This window comes from Anser anser (assembly GCF_964211835.1).
Source record: "Anser anser genome assembly, chromosome: 1".
NCBI classification, from domain to species: Eukaryota; Metazoa; Chordata; class Aves; order Anseriformes; family Anatidae; genus Anser; species Anser anser.
Window position 1 is genome coordinate 131,970,463 of NC_139720.1, and position 27,599 is coordinate 131,998,061.

General features: G+C 38.8%; 1 protein-coding gene and 1 long non-coding RNA gene across 5 annotated transcripts in view; one reads left to right on the plus strand and one right to left on the minus strand.

The window, feature by feature from the left end:
- The window catches only part of LOC310883048, a 52,003-nt gene extending 24,544 nt beyond the window's left edge, over positions 1 to 27,459 (plus strand). The window contains exons 1-2 of one of the 2 annotated variants that reach the window (XR_014573307.1): positions 1 to 5,109; positions 6,839 to 27,459. The exon at positions 1 to 5,109 is cut by the window's left edge and continues 24,544 nt beyond it. This is a non-coding gene — a long non-coding RNA (uncharacterized lncRNA). The remainder of the gene's footprint in view (positions 5,110 to 6,838) is intronic. The other variant, XR_014573308.1, reaches the window with a different exon arrangement.
- Positions 1 to 27,599, minus strand: part of FRMPD4 (FERM and PDZ domain containing 4) — a 311,895-nt gene that overhangs the window by 196,340 nt on the left and 87,956 nt on the right. The window contains exon 1 of one of the 3 annotated variants that reach the window (XM_083802666.1): positions 5,761 to 6,843. The exons of the other annotated variants lie outside the window; for them this stretch is intronic. The gene's annotated coding sequence lies outside the window, so the exon portion shown is untranslated. Of the gene's footprint in view, positions 1 to 5,760; positions 6,844 to 27,599 lie in introns of those variants that run through there. 3 annotated transcript variants of the gene reach the window in all.

Here is a 27,599-nt window from a genome sequence, read left to right on the forward strand (position 1 = left end):
AAACTTCTCTTGAAAACCTTTTTTTTTTTTCTTCCCTAAAGCAACAGACATGCATCAATTATTGTGCTCATAAGCTTATATTCATTTGCATGATCACATTGTGTGAAAACGGAAATATTTCTGCAATTCACATCTACAAATGCTGTGGTTTCTTTTAATCTTTTCTCCTACAATTCTGAAGAAAAAAAAAAAGAAAGTCCCTTTGAATGTTAAGACAATGGTTTTGTATTAGCTTATTACGTCTGGAAACACAGCATATATACTTTGTGGTTTAAAAATCATCACTTGGCTCATTTTTGTATTTAGATCTTCGTCCAAACACACAACAGTATTTACGACACTAGGGTTTATAAGTATGTTACAGGCTGCTACTATAGATCTTTGAGTTTTGATGGGTCTGAACAGCAACTGTTTGAACACGGGGCATTCCCACAGACCTTTCTTTTCTGCAGAAAGGGTATAAAACTGTTCCTGCTGAGATCTGCATAGTACAGCCTGTGCTCATTCAAAACTTTCCACTGGACAGACATACCTATATGTGGGTTAGAGGCATTCACGCTGGTACAACTTTTCTGCCTGCGTGGGAAGGTTTGCCAGATCTTAACGATTGTCTCTTTACAAGAACGGACAATAAAAATAATCACGCCTGAATGCATTTCAGTATATCTATCAGTATATCTATAGTATATCTATCTATATATTTCAGTATATCTATGGCACATCCTTGCTCATTTCTCTGGAAATATTTAAGTGCAGCCACACTGGATTTACAATGTTGTCAACTATCCTAAAGCTTTTGACACACAGTTCAAGTTACAGCTCTTGCAACATTCAGTAACTTTTCCTTTTAATATATATGGGACTTGGAGTTTGTTTGTTTTAAACAAAACAAACAAAAATGCAGAAAAAAATACTACTTTAAAACACAACTCCTGGCCTGAGCGAACTCCTCTTTTCACAGGGCCAGCATTTTACATTATATAGCCTCACTGAAACTGAGAAATTCAACTTGTTCCGAGATCTGACACCATGAACAGCCACAAACTTTTCATGAAATGCTGTCTCTTTTGAAATAAACATCATTTTCTTTTTTTTCCCCTTCTTCTTTTATTACATATTTGAAATGAAGTGCTAAAATTGTTAGAAATTAATTTTCACTTAGCACTGAATATGCCATCTCTCACCCAGTGATTATTTTTTGCTTCTGAAGCAATCCACTCAGCTCCTGAAATTGTGCAACAGTTTTCTCAAGTAATTGACAGCTGGAGAATCCTATAGGCTACAGCTCAGTATCAGCTCAGATGGTCAACAAGCTTCAGAAGTTTATCCAGATTTTCTACAGAAATGAAAGATTCTTTTCTCCACAAACAAATTTTAGAAGGCTGTGTACAAATACACACAACAAAAGCACTGATTTATTTATGACCTTTCAATTAACTTTATGGTTTTTTTCCTCCGAGCCCAAAGCTAATCCTTAATACGGAACTGACATTTACATTTTCAGCATTATAAATGTTGAGTGGAAAAAAGTCCATAAAACTGACAATAAGCATGACCGCAGAAGGATTTTCAAAGACCAACAACAATTTGATGCAAGACAACCTGGTCTTCGGAAAGAGCTGCACTCTGATGTTGCTATTCTACTACACTTATAGCCTTACCCTTTCAATACATAAAGCGTGACCTTCAATGAACTGTTTTCATTGGCAAATAAGTTTTCAATTTATTAGAAATTCTATGTAGAAAAATATTGAGTTATAATTACCCTTTAATTTCATTCACAGCATTTTCCAACAGCTGCAGAGTCCTCTTCAATAAAGTTTGACTGATGAAGTCTATTGCATATACTCAACCAAATAAATAATTTAGTAGCCTAGCACGACTGCATCAATTCAAGGACCTTGTCTATTCTTCACAGAGTAATAAACCACTCTAAATCTAAAAGAAACAGAAATCTGAAATTGTTTTTTGGGATCTGAAATGAAAGTCTCTTCTCTAAACACTGAAGCTCTTCCACAGAAGCAACCATCCATTCACAGGCATGGAGCCACCTCCCTCTCCTTAAAGAAATCTCTCTTCCCACAAAGAGAGGACAATCCCTGAGATGAGCTGGGCAAAAGGCAGCAGTTGGCTTGTGGCTACCTCCCAGCCAAGCAGCCAGTAACCAGGGCTGAGCACTTTTCTCAGAGCATGAGCACAACTTTGAGCTGTAGATTTTCATGAAACCTGCAAGTGTATCTTTGAGACCTCCACTTCTCTGCCAGATTGGTGGAGAAATGACTGAAACTTTACAAAATTAGTGAAGTTTGAACTGAAGAATTTTCAAGTACCACATCTAGTACACACCCTCAGTTTGGAATATTTCCCTCCTTGAACTAAACTGCAGCTGGGAAAATAGTCTACATTAAGAATATTCTGTAAATTACCTTTTTTTTTGGAGATATTTATATTTTCACTTGAACTAGGGCTTCTGCAGCCCTCTGAATTACTAGCTATCCTCAACATCTCAATAAGACAAGATTTTTTTTCATCTGCAAGATGAGTAAGCTGCCTACTAAATTTAGCATTATAGCATTCTTCTGTTCAGAGTCTGTCTTCGCATTCAGCGGTCTTACATCAGAAGCAGACATGGTAGTTGCATTTACAATGCTAAGTGTATAAACACAATCACAGAAACTTGCTGTGAAAGCACACTACCATGAACAGACAGCTTCATGGACATCAGCAGTGATGTTACATTTGAAAAAAGATGACAAACTCTTCCCTAAACAATGTTACTTCTGATTTTCTTTCCATCTGTTCTAAAGCATCAGTTTAGGTCTTCCCTGGGACAGCTCAGAAGTATCTTCCCCTATAAATTACTAGCTCTTCTACTGCCATGCTGGCACTACAGGGGTGTAGTTCCCTACACAGCCCCCTTTGGCATTTCTCTACCAACTACCAAAAAGCTACACCCACTCACGTGGGTGTATATATATACCAGAGATACTCTATATATCTGAGAAATTGAATACTGTAAATATTGATCAAAAACTGGATAACAACTCTCCTAGAATGTAAATGCTAAAAAAGTTCTAAAATGAAGGATGGGCATGCAGAGCTGCTGACTGACCAGTTATTTTTCTATTATTTCAGAATTGGAGACCTCCAAGCTTATCAGAACTATCCAATTAATGCTATTGAGAGCACACTGCTTACATTTATAAAAATGGGCTGTCAGCTTTCTTACATGTGGTCAGAAGAAAGGCATAACTCTGACTTACTGAAACTTGATGTTAAGATTTAATTGTTAAATATTGTTTTAACATTAATTCCATTTTGAAACTCCATTCTCCATTTGGATTCTCTACAAGGAACTAAGACAGTCCTGCAAACAAAAAGGAAACGTTTGCCTGCGTAAAACCAAGAACACTCATTTTAGAAAAGGAACGGGACTTCGTAAGTATTCTCATGACATGACAAACAACATATTGCGCAGAAGTAAACAGAAGCATTAATCATCAGACTTCAGAAAAGCAAGAATCTATCTTCTGCTACTAGAAGTTAATTAATGTTTAAGATAATACTGTGATTCTACTCCAAGTTTTCAAAAATGGGTTGATTAAAAAAAAAGGAAAAAGGAAAAAAAACACGCCCCAAATTGACCCAAAACGAACATGATAAAATGGAATGCAATCAAAAAATGAGTGTGTATTGGGTAGAAAGAGGGTTGTCTGGCCTGTAGCATCCTTCAGCCTTTCAACCCATACTGGAAGTGGTGCGAGTCTCCACTTGCATCACATTTTGCCAAATGCTGGCACATTACAGAGTTGCCTCTCATTCTCCACTGTACCATGCAATAAATACAGTCAAATCCATGGCATTTGACAATTATGGAAGCAAAAAGCTTGGCCTATAATAAGGTGGTAGGCTCCCTGTCATTCCTTTTTCCATAGCAGCCTTTTTCTTTGGAAGCTGAGCATGGCATCTAGGTTTTCCACAATGAGGCACTGCAAGAGAGATGGTAGGGGAGGGCACGGCAACATACCTCCATGGGACTGCGTTAGCTGTGCACTGCTCACACATTGCTTCCATCTCATCGCATGGTCCAACCACACCTTCTGGAAACTTATTGAACAGGTATCTGGGAAGCTCACAGACAGTGTTTATTAAGGTCTGGAGCAGGTTTCTCAGTATGGCGATTCCAGACTTACTCTGATTTCCACAGTCACTGAGGCCCATACAGCGTATGCACACACAGCCCAGTGCTGTCTCTATTACAAAGAACATAAACAAAAACAACAATAACAAAAAAAGGAGGGAAAAAAAAAAAAACAACCAACCAACACATTCACACATTCCAGCACTGACATGCTATACAGGCTTCCAGTTTCTGTGCTGGTGCCAAGTTTTCTACCAGTAGTGACTGTAGGACCACTTGATTTCTGCTGTTCAGCTGGCACCACTGATGCATCCCAGTTGCCCAAGGAAGCATGTACAGACGTGCTACCGCTTACACCTCCACAGTGAATCATCCAAATGGAGCCAGCCAACCCCGAGATTAGCTGCATTGAGTTTGTATGATTCCCGCACGAATCCCTGACGCAGAATGCCTATGGAAGTATGTCTAAGCTACCCGAAGATGGCTACTACATGTGCCTTTTTTGCATAGACAGAAATTAAAACCAACTTGAGACATCATGTCTATAGTACATACTTATATACATAAGTGAACAAATATACAGCGAGACACACACAGATTTATAAGTAACACACTCTTATTTTCAACATCTTCTCAGAGCGACAGCTCCCTCAAGCACACATTGCAGACTACTTTCACTAGACAAGCAAGAGTTCACACCCAGGAACACGAAGTTTTAATACAGCACTTGTCTTACAAGACACTTTATCCTCTCTCTGGGAAAGACAGGAAAAGTAAATTAAAAACATAATAAAAATAATAAATCAGTGTTAGAGCCCTGTAAAGACTGTGTACCTTCAAAAGAAAGAATTAGAGAAAGATCGAGAGCAGAAACAGAGTAGGGGGACACCTCCAGGAGCATCCAGAGCACAAGATCCTCCTGAATGTTCAAGACAGTGCTAAACAGAAGTCCTGCTGAAATGGCAAAGGTATTTCTGATATTCAGCTATACATACAGGTGGCGGTCATGTGTGTGCCTGTTGTGGGTGGGGGGAGTTAAAAAGGTGAATAATTTAGAATAACGTAACAATTCCTTGGTTCTTAGAAATCTCTTCACCAAGAGAACAGTGCAAGATTAAATCTAGTGTGCATGTATAGCCTTACCTTTACTTTCTATAATTAAGTAGTGATGCTTATAAAGCATGCCTATGGCACTGCAAGATGAAGTTGTGCTTCACCCGAATGAGTGGCTGTCTTCCACTCAGTGCATTGTGGAGAAAATCGTCACGTTCGAGTTCAATGAGCTCTGCATCATTTTTGAAACAGTAAATAAAAATAGTGGAAACATAACATTAATAGTGAAGCCTGTTTTTAATCATTTTTACCGAATTCTCTGGTTAGTAAACATTGTATTTAGTGAAGTCACTCATTTACTATAGCTCTAAGCAAAGTTAAAGCTGCAGCGCTGTCAAAACTGAGGGAGAGAAAAGATTCAGAGAAGGCACAGCATATCCTCTTTTCTCTCCCAGCAAAATACAGTCTATCTATATCTATCCTCAGATATAAAAACAAGATACTAAGTCACTTACGAGGATCTAAACTTTGTTGTAAAAACAGCCTTAGTTTAATTTAATCCAGACCTGTGCTATGCAGCCATCCGAAATCTTGTCAATGATTTTCAAGAACACCTTCGATACACACGGTCAGCAAACAAACATCCAATAAGCAGCAGTTTAAACAGCAGGCAGCTTAACCTTTCTCCTGTCTTTAAAAAATGCCAGACTGTTCACTGTTTGCTCAAGACTCTTCTTTTACCAACATTCAATTTGAATGAGCCGGTGCAAATGCACTGCTCATCCTCTCATGAGAGCAGGATGCATTTATGTGAAACATGAGGAGAATGCCTAATGCTGAAACATACTCTCTGCATCCTCAATGAGATTTTATTACAGGGCTCTCTTTCTTTTCGCTGGCATGTAGCAACACGCCTGCAATTATTCTTTTATGGCCAAAAGCTATCCGTACGCTTGTATTTATGTTTGGCATACACACGCACTCTGCGTGAACGCGCTATGTATCATAGATGCATTACAACCTAATTGCAGCTAGGTAAAAAAACTCCACTGCTGCAAGTGCTTCTATGGGATACTGACATAAAAAATATTCTACTAATATTGCATACGGATAACTTTCTGGTCATTAAGAGAGAGATTAAAAAAGCACTTTGGCTTCCAAAAGTATCAGGGGCTTGGGTTTTTAAATGTGCCTCAATGCAAGTCCATTTTGAAAACTAGCTCTATGGCCCTCAGAGGAAAACCTAGTAGTTTAATTAAAAACACAAACGAGTTTTAAATTAAAAATATTTTGTCTGTTGTATCAGAGCTCCATGTGACTAACCTTTATAGTTTCCCAAGTTATCAGCAAAAAAATTGTGTGTTAAATTCATTAAAAAAGAACAACAACAACAAAAACAACCCATAACCAACTTCCCAGAGCTCATAACCCTTGAAAGACCATTATTAGTGCAACAGTATTTTTTGGTTAAAGAAACACATTACAAAAGGATGGTTTTATCGAGAACTTTGAGTATCTTGGGCTGTGACAACTAGATTTCACCAGCTTTGATAAATAATAAAAGAGCCTGGCAAACGTTCAGTTTTTCTAGTCCTCCACCTACATGGTTCTACAGTTCCTAACAATCCATTATTTACATTTCAGTAGCATTCTCCGTGCAGTAATTGCCTTCTACATAGGTAGGAAAGAAGCCTCTGCAGCAAGGATCTTCCACTCCAAGACAGCAAGGAAGCAAGGAGTTACTCTTTTATGGTTTCCTAGTTGTAACAGAGTCATGGGACAGAGACGCTGTTTAGCCTCCAGTCTAAATGAAAAACTCTTAGAAATATTCAGTTCAAGAAAACCGCAATCAATGGCAAAACCTTTCATTATTGCCATTGTTTAAAACAGTAAAAGCTCAATAAAATGAAAATGTTTTAAAAAAACACTCATCTTAATGGCTTCTGTGTCTTCCTTGCTTTTTCCATTTGTTTCTGCTTATTATTTTCACTATATACCTAACATTCAATCCTCTTAAACCACCTTTCTCATTCAACCGCTCTTTAGCGAAAGACCGTCTCTTTATCACCACTTACACTGCATGGTTCAGGAATTTTGGGGAGGGGATGCAGGTGGGAGGGTGCACATATGCCACCCATCCGCACCAACTGTCCTGGATCCGTCCCCGAGACAACGGAGCGCCCCAGAAAAGGGATCCCCTCTGCCACAGCCACGTGGAACACAGAAAGATATATCCTACTACTAGTAGTACCCCAATGTTGTTCCATTACCCACTTATTTTCAGAGCAGAAAAGAATGTAGCATCACATAAAGATGGTAATCCATGCTTTTGCAAACAAAGGCAAAGAACCTCATTTTTATCTGTTTAATCCTCACTGGAATCTACAATAAGAGCACCTCCAGAGGAAAGCAAAGACATGGTGATGATATTACGGAAAATTTGTAAATTTAAGGACATCGTTTCTGAAACCTGAGCTATGACAAAATAATGCTTTTTGGAGAATTATACTAACTGTAAATTTTGAACATAAATATTTTCAAAATGAAGGTCACAATAATAAATTATCAACTATTCTTGCATGAACTAAGATTTAATTCTACCTTCTGGCTTCATCATGAGTTATGTTGTACTTGCTGTAGTATTTGCTTCCCCAAAAAAAGAACAGCAGGAGAAAAAAAAACACAAACACGTCGATAAAATAAAAATAACAATGAAAAGCAAAAAATCCCCATCTCAAGTAGAAGACATATAGACTGAAGTACCTACGTTCTATCTCGTGGAAGTAAGATCTGCTGAAGACTACTGACTGCAATATAACTTAATTAAAACCATAGATATAGGATATGTATATATCTAAGAGCTGTAACAATCGAAAAGCTGAAAGAGCTGAAAAAACGTCAATTATCTGGTAGTTCAGTATTTCATTTGTTCATTTTTATTCAGAGGTAAAAAGTCATCCTCTTTCAAGTATGTCCTTCACTGAGTAATTCCAGGGAAAGTACTAGGTGTTCTGTACCTGGTTCAAGACATTTCTATTTTACCTACTGAGGAAACTAATCTTTTCAACTACTTTGCCTTTCATCAGAATGAGTAGGAAGGTGCAATAAAGAGACAGTATTCAGATACCTAAAACTGGAACCACCACTCATGCAAAACACAGCAATCGTTCTACCGTACCAAGCTTTGTTTATCCTGCTTGAAACAACAGAGTTAAAACCTCTAAGCAAGTCTTCTTTTCTGCTATGGCTATTCAAATGGAAGTAAAACAGGGACTAAACCACTTCAAGAATTTCCATCGCTCTGTTACACAGTTGTGCTCATTCTATATAGAACATCCTAACATAGCTCCAGTCCCATTCTGGGTAGCATCCCAGTTACATCATCCTGAGTAACAGCAAATGGATGAACAAAATTAACTTTCCTATTAGTACAAATCAAGGATTCTACCCAATATAGCAGTAGCTGCAATATATCTGCAGAAAGTCTAAGAATAAATTTGGCTGGCTATAGTCACCACCCTGTTAACAAGAAAACAAATACAAGTTCCAGAATAACTGCATTGATGGTTCATAGAAAACCTAGACAAAATATAAAGCTGAGGGGAAAAAAAAAAGCGCAAAACCAACAACAAAAACATAATTCTTATGCTGCACAGGAATGATGTGAGGAATACTCCCAAAATATCAATTATACGTACAGAAATTTGTTCCTAGAAGATCATCAAATCAGCTCTTAACTAAGTCGCTCCTCTGTCAAATGTAAGCAGAAAGGAATGGCACAAAGGAAAACTAACCCAAAGAGAGATTATTGGAAAACATTTCTTCAAATGGCAGTAAGAAGTATAACCTAAAACAGCAGAGAAAACTATGCATATCATTGTGTTAATCTATAGCAATCTACATTTATTCTCATACATCTGATAGATGTTCTCTGTCTAGGGTATGTTTCTATTTAGGGCTGATTTAGTACAAGGTGATTAGTCAAAAACATGAAAAAGAGGGAACGGGTGACAGCACAAAACAAACAGAACAGTTACAGCTCCATTTGTGAGGCTGAGGAACAGAAATTTCAAAAACTAAAATCCCACTGAATTTCAGCAGCACTTAGACATCTCACTCTTTGAAACAACACACATTTTAACTTTAAAATACTTTTTCCTAGCAATAAAGGGGACAGGTCAGAGAGAAAGTTAAACTCTACTACCATACACTTATCCAAATCACACACTTCTTCGGAAACACTGTAATACCTCAAAACAATAACAAATTTATATTATTCCCTTGCTTTATGAAAGGTAAGAGTACAATAGAGAAGTCGGGTGTAAATAGAAAACAACTGAAAAGCAATAGATATGACAGACTTGTTTCCAGTGCTCCTAACACATAAAGATTCCAGCAGTGAAGCTATGGAGCCTACACAAATCCAGACTTTTCAACTTTACCATGAGTACCCAGAAACATGACTCTCCCTCCTCACCTCCATCAAAATTCTGTTCACTTTTTTTTTGTGTTTTGTTGTTGTTGTTTGCCTGTTTGTTGTTTTAATTGCATACATAGATTACATAAAAAATAAAGAATGCATTTTTCTACTGCAAATTTTTCTGGCCTCTACCTTTCTGAAGAGAAGCTCAACAATACCAGGCTTTGGAGTATGGAAAAAACAAACAAACTAGAGCCAAAATTTCTACCAGAACAAAAGTGGTTATAATGTCCCACTTGGGGGATGGGGAGGTGATGAAGCCGTTCAAAGGGATTTAAGCATGGAGATTTATCTAGCATCCATCTTGAAGGTTCAATATCATCCTAGATGATCTCAGCTTATCTGTAGATCTGTAATAATGTCGAGCAGGAGAGAGAATTTCTACATCCATCACCCTTCTCACCTTGCAAGATCAGTCTTACCAACTACTTTTAAAAAGCAAGGGGAGATATGACACGGTAAGTCTGTGGCTTACATAAAGCATTCCAAGTGAAGCATCTCTTAATCTGCATGTTAGAATTTTTCTGGGTTTTGCATGTTTGCACAGCTTTTACAAATGTATGCTCTTCATCACTGCAGTTTTGTTTCATTTTATGTTTTTTAATAAAGCATACTACTATTTAATCACTACTTCGTTCCCTTCTTTCTCGCCCAGTTTGGTTCTCACATTTTCATTTTTCTGCATTCATCCTTGCTTTTAAGTTTCTTCTTTATTTAATATCTTTTTCCACCAGCTCTGCTAGTCTTTCCAATCTCTCCTTTCACTGTATGATTTCTTCTTCTCCGTTTTACTTTGTGGTTTCCTTCTATTTCACAATTTGACTTTTTTCTCTTTCTTTCCTTCCCTATTGTATGTCTCCTGTCCCCTTCCAACACCTCCGAATTAGCAGACATACACTCTAGCAGTCTGCCCGTGGCTGGCTCACCTTGACCACATGCACAAACTGAAACCTCAGAGTTTGAACAATTTGCTGCCACAAGACCAACCTTTACAAAACCAGGAGACCAAGCAAGTAACGCATGTAACTGTTGGTAAAACACCACAGGCTCATGGTGAATGCACTGAGGACCAAGGCATTCATAGCTGAAATACAGTAGCATAAAACCTCCTTTCATAGCAAATTACGTTTCCTCTTGTCAGGGAAGAAACCACAAATTTGTATTGTGACTGTCATATCACTGTGCACTATGGCACTGCTGAACAGGCTATCAGCAGCCATTCATTATAGCTTCAGATCAGCAATCTTTATCATATGTTACATAAAAACCTTGTGAGTTAAAATCCTGTCCTAAAATCCTGTCCCCATCTCCAGCAGGATTACAGCCAGGCAGCTCTCCAAAACACTTGCGAGGCAGTGGGTTACAGAATTGTTCGAATCAAGGCTTGGATGTTTGGTCTTCACCACCAAACCAGTAAGGGATTAATTACAGTATTCTTGGACTCAAAAATGCAAGACTGAAAGCTGATGTGGAATATCCCTGGCTTTTCTGAAAGTCCATTTCACTGATTAATGAACAGAAAAAAGCTGTGAAGCCCTTTTTCAATATTCAGCTTAATTATGTCTTCACTGACACTTAAAGACCATTACTTCTTGAAATGCTTGTCATGGTCAGCCATCTAAACGTGTTTATTTTGCAGAACATGAATAAGTGATGCAACTAATCACAACGCAAGTGTTATGCAGCTTCACAACATTTTTGTTGTTTGGCATAATGAGCAAGCTCAGAAGAGGTGCTTGGCTGTTGGCGCCATCTCTTCCTGACGACTTCCATTCCACTGAGTAGCTCCAGACTGGCACCTAAATGGATTGCAAACGGCCAGAACACATCCATCTCCAAAGCCACAGACCCTCTTTTAAGCATATGCAGTTTCAAAATACACCCAGCTCTTCTGCTGAAAAGATTTTGGTTTTCAAGACTGAAAATTCTAAGAGGTAAGCCAGTCAAGCTAAACACTTGAAAAATTAAATCTGAAGTGGAGACTCCTACAATTGCCCTCTCAATGGCAAAAAACGGGTGAGAGGAGCTGATAGCAGACCATCTACCTCTCCAGACAGCATGCAATAACGTGCCTGCTGCTAAGAAAAGTTTTGTACTCCTATTGCAAGTGCCATTTCTATGTGTGAACTCCCTCATTTTTTGAGTGCTAAAACAGTGTTAATTTTAATTGATAAGAATGTCTGCTGGCCAAAGGGAGAGACAACACCTCCCTTTCCAGTGAAGCGTTTTCTGATGTTCAGTCTGTCCCAGCACTGGACAATAAGGTTTGCTCCCTTGTGAGAACAAAATCTGGTAAAGTATTTTGCCTGTACCTCCCTAAAAAGATAGCCTTTTCTCTGTTTTTGTTTATTTTTAATCTGAAAGCAGCTACTCCACTTAGGATGAAACCCAACATGGGCCAACCTTTAATGTTCACCTTAGTATTCAGCTACCTAATCAACATATGCACACAGCCCCTGCAAAAGGCTGATGGAAAACTAACTTCTTTTCTTGCCGCCTGGTGAGTCACAGCACCGCTAGAGGTGTAATGAAATAAATAGATTTAAACACAATGACTTTGCTTGCATCTTTCCTTTATTTTCCACAGGGTGGTTTTCTTACAGAAGGCCAGGAGCGCTGAGGTGAGGCATAAATTGCATCCACACGCGTTTATTCCCCTTCTCCCCCCTTTCTTCCTTACCAGGACGGAGTTCCCAGAACAAGAAAGGAGGAAGAAAAGCAGGGGGCAAAGCCCAGCAGATAAAACCGAGCGCAGCTGCGGCCTGCTCCGGAGAGGCCCAGGCCCAGCCGCTGCAGCTGCCGCCACCAGGCACTTACTGGTGGTGCCCCACTGGGCACGGTGGGGAGGAAGGCAGCGGGGGCTCTGCGGTGCTAACCCGAACCTTGGAAACCTGCAAACCACTGGAGCCTCCTGAGGGAAGGCATGGCAGAACATGTTCGAGTCGTTTGGCTGTTTGGGCAGCGGAAAATGTTTTCTGGCTTGAATATCTACGTTTTCCTCTAGGCTGCAGATCCTTTGGAAGTCCCAGAGCAATATTCCTCCTCCTCCTGCCCTCACTGCTACAGTATTATGTACTGCAACAGTATTATACAATAATTTGGAATTCACTGAGTCTTCTTCGAAACAGGTGAATCTGCCACCTGACAGAAAATCAACAGCCTTTGATGCATACAGTGAACTTAGGCAAAACAAAGGGAGCTCAAACTGCTGCTGAAATGTATGAACTGCGGTGGGAATATGCAACCAGTTAAATGGGGAAGGGGAAATAAATACAAACATTTATGTTACTATGAAGGGCCCAGAAGAAGAAATGTAGTTAAGCAGGAAGTTCATTAACAAGAGAATAATTCAAAAGTACACACAATTGAATATTAAATGCAATTATTCAGACAGGAAATAAGAATTAAAAAGTAATTATTATATTTTGCAAAGGGAGAATAAATGTAACAGAATCACTCTGTTCAGTAGCTCCTGCTTTTCGCTTTTAATCCTCACTAGTAGATCCTCATGCCCTCCATGCCCTCTCAAATCAATCAAACATGGTAATTAAAAAAAAAAATAATCCACTTCAACATCCCAATACACCCGGGGCAACAACACATACAACGTCATGGAAATAGCAGGAAAAAATCCAGCCATCAAATAATTGACTGCTGCTCAAAGCATGTGCATTTGTACATTCAGGACCTAGGTCCCAGTTTCCTACGGGACAGGCATTTTCAGTAAGAGCCACTGTGCCATAAACATTATCACACCGTCTGATTTGAAAGAGCAGTTAAAAGCTATCATCTGTGACAGACCAGGTAAGCCAAACAACCTGCGTTCAGGGACTAAGCAAACTACATTTATACTTGAAATATTTTGACCTCAGACCCACAACTGCTCCCATCAGGCGCCCAGCAATGAATACCTAAATACCTTTTCTTCTGCCTCTAAGTCTATCCATGAGTTTCTGCACATGCTTTGCTTTCTTTTACACTTAGAAAGGCAAAACATCTCTTTGGGCCACAGTAACAAACTTCAAACTCTATTGTTTGATAGAGGGTGGGAGAAAAAAAAGAAGAACAATAAAATCTCTTCCACCAGAAGCATGTTTGGTAGCCTTCAAGAAACAGATGATGTAGTAAGATGTAAGGACAAAGCTATGACAATTTTAAATCAAGTGCAAATGTCAGAAGATGACAGACAAAGAGAAAAATAAGCACAAAACAAATTCTTAAAATGTCAAGTGTCTTCCTGGAAACCAGATTACCACAGGGCAGGGAGCGAGCCAGCATTAGAAGCACACAAGCTTAAAATGCAGCAACAGCAGCCCATGAACAAGAGCGATGACGCTCACAAATTCCATATATGCCTCAAGAATCCCTTTTCAGATCTCAGCAGCACTTCCAGCAAAAGCCCCACCTCAGTATAACCCCATCCACAGACTCCGAATTCCGTTTTTGTCACAGCTCAGTACACTGAAATAATTGTGTTTGTTTCATTTTTGTGATCTAGACAAAAGTTATTATACATGCAGAGCATCTTCTAAAGAAAGCCGCTGCTTCAGCTGTTTCAGCAGTCAATGGTTCAGTAATAAACAGTTGGACCTACAGCTTTGAGTCCTTTAGTACAACTGTTTATGAATTATTTTATTAGGTATTTTTTATACTAAATGTGCATTGCAAGCCAATTTACTTCCAGTAATGCTTTTGGAGACTATTCACGTTTCTTCCAAAGGCACTATTAATCTTGTAAAAGAGAATAATAACCTGAATCAGACCAGATATAGTATTAAATATTTCTGCAGTTCGATATATTTTTAATTCACTTTGATGTCTGAGCCACTGCGCATTCATTTCACGATCATTTATACAATTAGGTTTACCACAGAACACACATGCAAAGCTTCCACGGAAACTTAATTTAAAGACTAATTACTCATATGCATTCCCACCAAAACCTATCATACAAAAATGACTCTCAGACAGACCAGGGAAGCTGAACAACAGATAGTGTATGTGTCTACACGACATGGCAAAGGTGTTAGGAGTAGCAAATCAAAGCTGTAAACCCTCCCCAAAACCTCGGTAATTCTGAACAACGGAACATTTGGAGAAGACTGGTATGCTGCCAGTCACACAGCGAACCCAGGGAGACAAAATTCATTAAATCAATTATTCATTAGTATTTAACAGCTCAGCACTGGATCCAATATTTCTCTTTTGGCTAAAGAACAGCGCTACAAATCCATCTACTTGTTACTGCACTGCTGAAAAAGTTAATGTCATTTATTGACAGGTTAATTTATAATGTTGCCTTAATTAAAAAATATTTTAAAAGATTATCTTATTTTCTGACTGAAATGAAACTGTGGGTAATTGGGAACAGTGTACCTATAATCTAAGGAATGATTTCAGGCAATTCAGTGTCCAATTAACACCAGCATCTGGTGTGTGGATTTTTTTCCTGTCAAAAACATCAGGCATATATTCATCATATTATTATTTAGTAAGAACAGAAAGTTTTATTCTGGATGTTATCCTTTCGGAAAAAGTACACAAACTACAGCTGTCAGTGTCTGGAGTCCACACAAGCAAAAGCAAACTCCCTATCACTGGCAGGCATGTGCAACAGTGGTGGGAAACCTTTTCTAGCCTGATTTCCAGAGCTATCCCAAAACTACATTAATGGAAGAGGTAAGTGTCCCTTGTGGCCAAGGCACAGAAACAAGGACCCATCTGCCCTCATCTGGAAGACCCTCTCTGAAGCCAGTTTCATGAAATACCAAACTCTGCTTGCTCAAGAAGGCAGCTTCTTCTTGTGGCTTTTCAAACTAACCTTAGCCAATAAAAAGGTAATGAAATAATATGATCTTCCAGATCAACCACAGCGAGGAGATTTGGGGCACCAAGACTTGGGGTGGTACATGGAGGAAGCATCCTTTAATCCTTTAACTAGCTACTGTCTTCAAGGATGAGAGACTGATGAACCAGAATTTGACTGCTGCTTGCTTAGTAACACTGGATTTAGATTATTCAAGCATAATTTTTGAAATACAGTATTGCTTTTTTTTTTCTTCACAAAATGTTCATAACTAACTCTACTACCTCTCTAAGGCCATAGTACACAACAGAAATAAATACTTGCTCTTGTTTTTTAAGTCAAAAAAGGCTTGGCATTTTAATAATGTTAGCATGTATGGACTTAAGCCTGTCTAATTCAAAGTATAGCATGCAAGCTCTGCTGATGTTTAGGAAAGGTATAGTACCATTTCCTTAGGGCATTCTTGCAATTATACAGAGAAGGGATGTTAACTTGGTACACCAAATGGTTACTTGAGAACAAAACAAATACTCCTTCCTGAAATAGGGTGATTCAGAAGAGGGTTGGGGCTTTGTAGTTGCCAGTATTTTGTTCATCAATCTTGGGTTTGCAACATTCACTGAATAAATAATTAAATTCGGGAAAGAAAAAAAAAAAGCAGATAATCTTTTCTGAGTAACTGCATGATAATACTATATATATGTTCCTCTTCCTATTTATTAGGAGCATCATTATTGCAACTTCTGACTTGGAAAATTATGAGAACTGAAACCAGCACTAATTTGAATCCAAATATTGGAAAGTTTTGCAAGAAGGCTTCAATGACCATATTCTACATGTATGCTCCTACATGAAAATCTACTGGGGAAGAAGAAATCATACATCTGTTTCTCATGAATGCTCAATTTTAATTAAATGTCATAACTCCAACTAGATCACAGTTCATCTTCCTTTCAGAAGCAAGGCAGAAAATCTATGCTCCTCTTTTTAACAGAGCTTTAACTGTGTTTCTAGGTTCACATTTGCCTGTTATTTACAACAAAAATTTCTTATCCTTCCCCATAAAATAAAGCAATTTTATCCCACCCATGTAGCAGGCCTATGCAACTGCTGCCAAATCAATAAATTAACAGACTCCCAGACTGATCATGCAAGGTAATTCTTTTTTGGCTCTTTTATCTCTAACCTACAGACAGCACTCCCCTCCCAGTTTTAAAACTAGAACTCAGCTCCTGGTCTCTGCTATTGTGCCACTGCCTACCAAATGGTTTTCATATAAAGAAACAATATATCAAGCTTATTTCCAGCATCTGTTTTCCCAAGATGATCAGAAGTACATCTATCCTCATGCTGCAAACGGTATGCACCGAAGACGTAAAGGTTCAGGATTCATATTCTGTCAGCTGCGTACCTAAGAAGGAACTCGGAGTTGCAAAGTACTTTTCAGAAAGGGGGGCGAGGGGGAAGAAAAGTGGCTTGTTTTTAAAGTTACTTAGCATTTTGAAAGTGAATCCAACTCTCTGTGGGAAAGAAATCTTTAAAATACATGGGTAAAATCCAAGCATCATGAACAGGTACATGCAACCTCCTTACAGGTACATGCTTCTCCTTACCCCAGAGGAGCTCCTAACACAACATACTTCCTTCCACTGTTTCACACCTCTCTCTTCCTGCCTTATTAATGTTGCTCTGTCCCATGGACCATATCTCAACCCTTTTCCTCGAACTGTGCAGTTTCAACACTTTCCTGCCCGAACTGGGGCAGTTCACAATACTCTTCCCTCCTCAGGGAGTTCCAACAAAACTCCAACACAGCAAGTTTATTACTGCCTACAGCAACATGGTTTGGATGGTTAAGGGTTTTCTTCATCACTCCCTCCTTGTTACTTGCAGTCAAAGCTAAAACACACTGCCTCTTTCCTGAATAGAAGTCCTCCAGTAAACCTCCTGTGATAAAACCGGTGCTGCCCCATTTTGCAAGAATAATCAAGGGAGGTACACTGAGGTAAGGAGGAGTCCCTAGCATCATCAGACTAGTACTGACTTGAATAAGATTTTGCTAAGATTTCAGCACATCACTGTTGTTTTCCCAGGAATCTTTGGGAATCCCAGCCTTCCAAAACATACAGAAGCCAAAAACTTTAGCCTTTATGTAAGTTTACCTTGGTTTTATTGTGTCATGGTCTGAAAGCAGACTTTAGGTTCTGCATGCAAGCAATGCATCTTTCAGCAACAACAAATAACTGAAAGAACAAATAAACATAATACCACATTTCTCTTCTTCTATTTCAACTAAATTAAGAAAATCTGTACCAAAGGCAGAGAAACTAATGCCCCACTAAAAACAGCTGTATTACATGTTCTGAGAAAGCTGGTGGTCACCAGAATAAAATAATAGCACAAAACAACTGCTATGCCAGCTATTCCTAGCCTGCAATCTGTACCTTCTTTCACAGAGATAATTTTTTCAATAACATAGTGTGCATTAGGCAAATTAATCAATTGCCTGGAGGCCTCTGAAAACTCCCCAGTCTTGAGACAGTAAAGAAAACAAAAACATAGCTTGAAATTATTTATTAGAGCTGTAATAAAAATCTTTTGGTAAGTATTGTCCATGTTAGATAAACTAAGGATGACTTCACAAAACCATACAGTTATCTGAGTTAAGCCTCACTTAATTTCTAAGTGAAGCACTTGGAAGGAGTGGAAAGAAATAAAATGAACTTAATGGAGTTGCTCTGAAAGGTCTGGGGAGTAAATTCCTCTGGTTTTACTGACATGTCTGATCTTGAGATTAAGCTTTCAGTTTAATTTACAACAAGGCTTCTCTCTTGTTTCATTGGGAGACATACACTGAACCTAAATGAACAAATAGCAACAATATTTTAAAATGCCACTTCTGTTCAAAATGCCTAGCTCCTATTTCTCTTACTTGGAAAAAGAGGAAGTGTAGCCTCTATGAAGACTCCTAGGGGCATACTACTAATTTCTTTTTTTCTTTTTTTTTTTCTTGTGGTAAACTGATTATCTTCTTCTTTGAAAACTCCATTTAGCAAGCTGAGCAATATACACCATTGAGATTCATGAATGGCATTTCATTTTCATGGCAATTGGCATATCAGGTCTCTTTTCAGGGGGAAGACTGACCAAAACCAAATTTATTTATTTATTTATTTGATTTGACTTTCACCAGCAAGTGAACTTTTTTTTTTAATTTAATTTTTTTAAAACATAACAGCTAACTTTTTGTCTCCAGAGGAAACATTCCTTTTTATTTTTTATTTTTTAAATGGCAGGTATTTTAAGCTTGGCTGCTCACCCTCCTTCCTTTGCCATGAGCAAGACAACATCCAAACATCACCTGTCATGTCGTTTCAGCATTAGTATCATTAGACAGGAGGACGGGAAGAATCACAGACAGTATCTAAGGGTGGATTGCCTAATACAGAAAATGACAAAGAGAAGCAGGTAGAAAGCGCATAAATAAGTTACCCATCAATGAATCAGACATGTGAACCATTTTCCTAAGTGTGCTGAAGAGCTTTCCTAGGCATAGAGGGGCAACGATGACTATATCCACTTCACAAGTATTTTTGGTATCAAGCCATTAGCCAGGCAACTTCTACTCCCAATCTGAGATCCTTTCACAAGTATTTTTGGTATCAGGCTATTATCCAGGCAACTTCTACTCCCAGTCTGAAATCCCTTCCAATTACTGCACATCCTTCCTGCAGTGAACTCAGACCCAGCAGTGTAGACTTACGTGTTTAGTTTTATCTAGGTTCGAAAGCCACCAAAATGGACAAACCAGCTGGCCAATTAGCAGTCATGCAGCCATGCCATAAATGAGTGGGGCAACACGGGGCACGGGAGGGGAGGCCAGGGATGGCAGCAGATGGGCTAGCTTTCTTCTCAGTCACCAATCTGGTCCACACAAACACAGCCAAGAGCTAGGAAGGAGGAGGAGGAAGAGGAGAAAGAGCTTGGCCATTTCTCTCATTATGTGCAGGGTACATCTAAACCACATCATAAGCATGGTGAAACTATGCCAAAAGCCAATATAACAGAACTGGCAGACAGCAGGTCTCACCACTCCCAAGAGATTTTCCTTTGTTGCATCTAGTGAGCCCAGCACAGGCACGTGTGCCAGCCAGGACATCGCTACCTGAGGCAGAGCCTAGAACTGCTGCTCCCAGAGGCAGCCCCCTCTCCTCCCTCACACCTACTGACTGGTTGCTTTTAACATTCACTATTCACACAAACACATATTTTCTCAATTCTCTCTTCTGTATAGAACCTGCAAGCTTTAGATAAATAGACCCAAACTCTCCCCCAGCGAAACACCCCTGCAAGCCTGCCCCACAAGTCAGTACCGCTGCCAGTTCCACACGTGCCCCAGTAATACAACGGTGAGTTTACTTAAACTCTTCCTCCTCTTCCCTTCTTCCTCTAAAATCTCAGATCCATCATTAGTTGCCAACTTCTCCCTCAATTTGTTCCTTCACAGTTTACATAGGTTATATATGGCACCAGTTATACATATGAAAATATGATGATTGATTGCTGAAGAAAAAAAAAATATCAACAGAGAGAAACATGCATAAATCAACAGAGAAAAAAACAGGAATAATGCTTCACAGGCATCAGAAGAAGGCAATCCTATTTAAAACAACTCAGGAGCCAGAAGTACCTCATGTTGAACAAAGGAATTGGAAACAAAAACCATTAGAAGCAATTCAGCCTTCGCTGAAACCTATACACATCATCATTAACAATAATAATTTGGCTCTTCATGTGTAATCACTGTATGCTGGCCTCACTTTACGCTCATAATGCCCATTAATGTCAGCAGGAATTGTGCACATGGGCACCACGCCGGGCTGCAGCCTGGTTTGCGGAGACGAACGGCTCTCTGCTAACTCTTCCCCCTCGTCCAGCCGAGATTCCCAGCCCAGGAATTCCCAACACAGAACAAAGAAGCAGCCGCACAGCTGGACTGAGCCAAACACAGAAAAAGCTATTCTTCTGTTTAGTTCAGTAATACAAGAAGTCAGCATTATTAAAGCAACTACAGAAAGGGAAGCTGTAACTCTCTGCTCACGCAGTATTGAATTCAAGACAGCGCACACTGGAGCAATGTGAGGACACACATCATCACAACCCTAAGACCAATTTTCATGACTGATTCCATACGTTAATATTACCTCAAAATGGTCATGAGGATCATGGATGCAGAACATGCCAAAAATAAACGAGGTCTAACCCAGCACAGTTCATCCAGGACACCTTCCACGCTCCCCTCACACAGCACACATGGGGCAAGGGGGAGTGGTAACATTCCTCCCCAGCATTTTGACAATATCCTCACAGGTTGAAACTTCCACAGAAACTACTAGAAGATACCACTTCTACATTGTAGGAAAGTTCAGACAGAAAAAATAGCATTAAATCACTGATTAATATACCAGTCATAATGCTCATCAGCTATATAGTCACTATAATCCTCAACTGACCTGAGATGCAAAGACAGGGTCTAACTGAACTCTATTACATACAAGGTTGAACAAAATTATAACACACATACTTTTTGCCATGCTTTCAGTAGCTCAGATGAGTTACAAAAAAAAAAAAAAGGCTATGGTTTTCTTCATATAGGAGCAAAACCACCAGGGAAGCTTCCAGGAACATAACTGTAGGCTACTAAGGGAATTCATTTTACAAAAATATCTACAGTAAATAGAGAATAAACTGTTCAATTGGATCAATGCTTTATTTTCTAGTATATCTCATCTTCTTTTCTCAACAGAATAGTCCGTGTCAGTCTAAATCAAGCGATAAAAGTACAATAATTTTGTGATAGAAGGACAAGGGCAGACATTATTTCTTAAGGTAGACTTATTTCACTCATTTGTCCTAAAGCTATGTCAAATCTGAAGCCATCAGTATAGCTACCAAATCCAATGAAAGATTTCACGTAAAAACCTACAAAATTGTGGATTCCAAATGTTTTTTCCTTAAGTAAAAGATCAAGCAAAGTTCAGCAGAAATACTTACAAAATCTAATCTTTATTTCTCAGGCTTATAAATAAAATCTTCCATTAGGTGACTCCTACACAACTTCATAATTCACTCCCAATCCCTCATGCACTTGCAGTGCTCATTATTTCCTCTTAAAGAACCTCTGCTTGTATCCCCATCATCTCAAGACACTTATTTTGTTTTCCATTCCACAGTAATTTCTCACTTTGTTATCTTCCTTATAATGATTTAGGCAACATACTTAAGCATCCTTTAGATAGGGACATGGAACAGAACAGTCCTCCAGAAACCCTGCTTGTCAGTACCCCTTACTTTATTATAATTAATTATATAGCTAAGTTATTGCTTTTTTAAGTATTTAATTATTCTATCAGGTATTACGTGACATAAGACTAAGTTCTGTATCATTAAGGACTGTGGATTAGTGTTCTATTATATTAGAACCTATTTTCATAACATATTTTCATTAGCAATTCATTTCCTTTGGCCCTGAGAGTTCTGCAGGAAGTCAGTAGGCACATCAGTCTAAACAAAAGTTTTCTGGGTGATTTCGTTCATCCCATCCCTGTATGGAGAGAAAAGGGAAGGTCAAGAGCAGCCAGAAGGAACAAGTCATCTACACGTGTGAGAACGCCTTCTCTTCACTGCATGCAAAGCTTGGTGCCTGCTTAGACACCTGTCCCCAAACCTTTGCAGAATTTCTGAATCACTAAACCTACTTAACCATCTCTGTAGTTTCCATCTTGCTTCTATTGAGACTCATTATGCCCTGGATGCAAGGATAATTTCACTTCTATTTGTAGAGCACACATCTTGCAACACATACCTTACTTCTATGAGCCAGGTACTCCTCCAAAGGTACAGTGCCTACACAGTGCGTCTCCAGAGATTGTCTCCATGATTCAGGAGATGAAGAAAAAGGCTGAGTGACAGTCAAGAAGCCAGAAAACCCTCCCCACCAGAAAAACATTTAATATCTGCAAAAATTAAAGAATGTGGAGAAAAAAGGGTGTAAGGAAGGACCACACCAGGCAGGTGGAAAAGACCTACCCTCCAGCACAGTGCCCTGGCCCTGGGCATCTGGAACCTCAATCCATCTACAAACACCTTTGTCACTAGAAGCCTCCAGCTCAAATCCCTTGAAAGGTTCATAAACTATACTCACAGAAAACTGCCAGTCATAACCAAGATATGCTTGCGTTTGTAAAAAAGCCCTACATTAAAACTCTTGGAGCTTTAGCAGTGCACCTCAGAAAAATTCTGATACTCTTATGCAGTTAAGTAGCTAATTGTTAAGGAAAAAAAAATCCTTAATTGAACATTGTGATTATAAATAAATCAAGAGAGTTTAATTCAGTAATCACATAAAATTCACACTCCATTTATCTGAACAGATTCTACAGCAATTGACACCTTCTTCATATGCTATCCAGCACACAAAAATGCGCACTGCAATTATAACAAGTTAAACCTTACATTTTGATTTTTGATTTGGTTTAAAGGAACTCCCTGTCACTAAAGGAAATTGTTTGCCATCATGGCCAAAAAATCCAAAACACTCTTTTGTAAGTTAAAAACGATCTCTTCATCGGTTATTTTAGCAAGAAAAGATATTCTCCATTTCCTGCAAAAGTGAGGCAGTGCTTGCAATTTTTCAGTAGCTTCTTTGTATCAACATACACCTCACTACAGAACATCAAATACCATCATGGCAAGATCACACATCTTCAGTCTGCACGAGTAAAATAGTCTCTGCTTCAGTGGTAACTCACCTCTGAAACCATTTCTAAAATACAAAGAAAAGCTCTGAAAACTCCTGCAGTATTAATGTAGCCTTCACAGAGACAAATCACCAGTCATTCTTTACTTAGCATACCTGTGATCTCAGAAAATATAACAAAGAAGTTATTTTTAAATAATATTTTTAGGAACCTAATTTTTGAGGTCTCTTTGTGATATGGTCTTTAACACAGAATAAATCACTAAATGTAATTATGAAAACAAGCCTTTAGTGTCTAACAATAGATGTCTCATTCATTGTAAAAGACTATCACAAAGACAGTTCATAAAAATATCCTATCTAGAAATAAAATATAAAAATATACTATGAAACATTGATATTTATGACAGTATTTCCAATAAAAATAAGAAACCTGATTTTTTATAGCAAGATATTCTTGAAAAAGAATGTATAGCAAGATATTCTTCAAAAAGAAGAATATCTTCAAGTTCTGAAGAAATATCCTAATATCCTTAGTGAGCTTTTCTGCTGAAAATAAAATTGTGATGGATACTTGCTTCCATATGGAAATTAATTTGACAGTTGCAGGTTACAGTTTTCTCTGTTCAATATCCCATGGAGTATTCACCTTCTAATAGCTTTTTTTGGAATGTTTGTCTAAACTTGCTTCCTATTCAAAACGTTATTAAAAAAAACAACAACACGCTTTGTATCTAAATACTGAAGAAGAAAAAACAAGAAAGCATAAGGTATGCACTGCGACTGCTGTTGTTTTAAAAAGGAAAATGAGGATCAATAAATTAAATTTGATGTGAGCAACTCATTGTCCCCCGGTAGAAAAGAATACCAGGCACAGAAGGTGTGTGATTCATGAGCCAGGCTCAGGATTTTGAACGCAATATAGAAGGAAGTTAGCTGTCTAGATACTGGTCTTATACCCTTGCACCTCTTTTATAGACTCGTACACAGCTTTACAGCTTTCTCCAAATAGCAGCATATGGAATAAACAAGCTTACCCATACCTCAGAAATAAAGAACCCTGCCCCGTGCAGCAATCAGCATTAGAGGAGCTCAGCCACGGCACTGGTTGCGACAGAGTCTCTCCTGCAGGGTTGCCATCTTCCCCACCAAGGCCAGCTTGTAGGAGCCACATATTCCAGTTCGAACAGCAAACTGGCTTCCAGATAAAATTGCACAAAATAGTGGACCAACAGAGAATCAAATCAAAAAAGCCTGCCCACCCTGTCTTCCACTTAGTTCAGCAATTTGGCTAAATAAATAAATAAATAATTATATTTAATAACTGTGGAGCAACTATTTTCATAGAATGTTTTGGGTTGGAAGGGGCCTTAAGACCATCTACGTCCAACCCCCTGTCATGGGCAGGGACACCTCCCACTGGACAAGGTTGCCCAAAGTCCCATCCAGCCTGGCCTTGAACACCTCCAGGGATGGGGCATCCACAGCTTCTCTGGGCAACCTGTGCCAGTGCCTCACCACCCTCTGAGTGAAGAATTTCTTCCTCGTATCTAATCTAAATCTACCCTCTTTTAGTTTAAAACCACTCCCCCTCATGCTATCGTTATCTGCCTGAGCAAAAAGTTGCTCTCCAATTTTTGGCACATGAGACAAGGACATGGACAGTAAGAAAACTATATATTTGAAATTGTGACCCTGAGCTCCTTGTAAGCATTTTCATAAAATAAGGCTCCAATTCTTTTAAAGACTACATAGCAGGAAATGAAATGGGGGAAAGAAGACTGCTTGGGAGGGGTAAAAAAGTTAAGCGTGTAAGAAAGTTCCTGCCTGAAGCAAGCTGCAACAGATAACTTAAGAAAACAAGTTGTGTTACGCCACTTTCACTTCATTTTTCAGCAACAACATTAGCATTGTGCTCATGAAAGGAACAGCACAGTTTGGGCTAGGAATACAGATGACACTATTGTTTGGTGGCTTATGACTCAGCTAGCAGCCCCATTCAGTTCAACAATGATGTATTTTCAGCACAAGGATAGTAAAGCCATTACAAAGTTTGGTGATATGCAGAAATACAAAATGAATTAGGAGAAAAGAGGCACTATTTAATCATGGCTTTTTTTTTTTATTTAGGTCCCTGAAGGAATGTTAGTAAATCTACAAAAATAACAACACTTATGTAACCAGTAAGCATTTCTGCTTCAGATTTATTGAGGGCAGATAACTTTTTGAAACTGGGTTTTAAAACCTGTTGCAGGGATAATCAGTTTTGTTTACATTAAACTGTTAGTAAGTACAAGTTGGAAACCCTCACTGTAACACACATAGTTTTTAACTAAAGCGTCATAACATACATATAGGTTACCTGTTTTTGTAACTTTAAGGGCACATGCTTCATTAAGTAACAGTCTAAAAGTGATCTCTTAAGCACAAACACACTCCATAACTGTTTAATTCACTAAGCACATTTTCTTCTGTGCGTTCTACAGAAGCTACCAAAATTGAGATGCTTGCCCAGGATAGAGTCATTGGGCACATATGAAGTCACTACTATGCAGCAATTAAAAGAAAAGATAAAATGACTAAACAACTGCCAACAAGACTGTACAATGAGAGAGCATCCTATTATTTCAGAATTTATATTACTTGGAAATTCAGCAGTACATCCAAGTTACACAATCATGTATCAATTGTGAAAGCAGAAAATTTAATCAAAACCATTACTAAAAGAAATAGATACTATATGATGTTTCTTGCAGCAACAGTAAAATCAAGATGGCAGATACCTTCTTCTATGTCCCAGAAAACTCCTGATGTATGATATAGCCTATCACATTCAAACACAGCAATGCTCTTTAAAGACACCTGTTTTAACATGAGATTGAAAAAATAAAATAAAATAAAAATATACATGGCAATGTGTGCATGTATGTCCACATCCATGCAGTATGTGCATATCTCAGAATTAACCAGAACAGATGCCTTTGTGCAGAACCTCCTCTACTCGTTTCTTTAAAATGTCATGTCCTCCACCACAGGAAGAACTCCTAGTACTTTGGTCTCTGAAAACAAACCAGTGAACACATTTTGTCCTGTCAGAATAAACAGTCCAAATGTTCATGGCTCCTTTTTAACTGGAAAGAGATTATTACATCTGCAACAGAAGCCAGCAAAACTGAAGCAGTATTCAACTGGTAAAGCAGCATAAAAGATACTTTAAACCCACAAAAAAAGTAAGAATAACTTGTGATCAGCTATAAAGAGAGATGAGAATTTCTTTGCCAGTAACCAGACTAAAATGCCTTTTTTCTAATCTGGACTTCAGTTCTAACATTTCCCATTCTCTCCGTTGGCTTTGCCCGTTCCAATCCTCATGGTCCTGTGCACAGCTGAGGGGCACCATCTTGTACAACAGAGACCATGTCTGCCCAGACGATACTTGTAACACATGGTATTTCATCAGTACCTGACTTTATGTATTTATGTAGGTGTGTATATCCGTATCTATCTATATCTTCACTCTGGCATAAAGATGATCACAGAATCATCTAGGTTGGAAGAGACCTCCAAGATCACCCAGTCCAACCTCTGACCTAACACTAACAAGACCTCCACTAAACCATATCACTAAGGGCTACATCTAAACATCTTTTAAAGACCTCCAGGGATGGTGACTCAACCACTTCCCTGGGCAGCCCATTCCAAAGCCTAACAACCCTTTCAGTAAAGAATTTCTTCCTAATATCTAACCTAAACCTCCCCTGGCGCAACTTTAGCCCATTCCCCATCGTCCTGTCACCAGGCACGTGGGAGAATAGACCAACCCCCACCTCGCTACAGCCTCCTTTAAGGTACCTGTAGAGTGCGATAAGTGATCAACAACCTAAACTTCAAACTAGATCTGAGCCCACAAAAAACTACCTGGAAAGGAACAGTTCTTGCATATTCTCCTTCATCTAATCTTTTTAATTAAAATGGGTCAGGTTTTTGAAGAGGGTCTAGCAAGCAAGGAGGAAAAGTCCCATCTCCAATTCTTCTTTTCAGCACAAAAACAATATCCCCGATTTCAGTCCTTCATAACAAGTTACCATTTCCCAACAAGCTCCAATGGAAACACCAAGCCTCTCAGAGGTACAATGTTGACAGCCCGCTTCAGAGCAGCCCATTGACACCCAGGCTACATTTTTACATAATTCCTTGAGTGAAAAAAAGAAAACCACAAATGAAGGAAAACATTCAAAATACAAAGTCACTTTTCAGGCAAAAAGCATTTGGACAATGCCCTCAGCAATGCTCCTTAACTTCTGGTTAACCCTGAATTGCTCAGGCAGTTGGACTCAATGATCCCTCCAGCTGAACTATT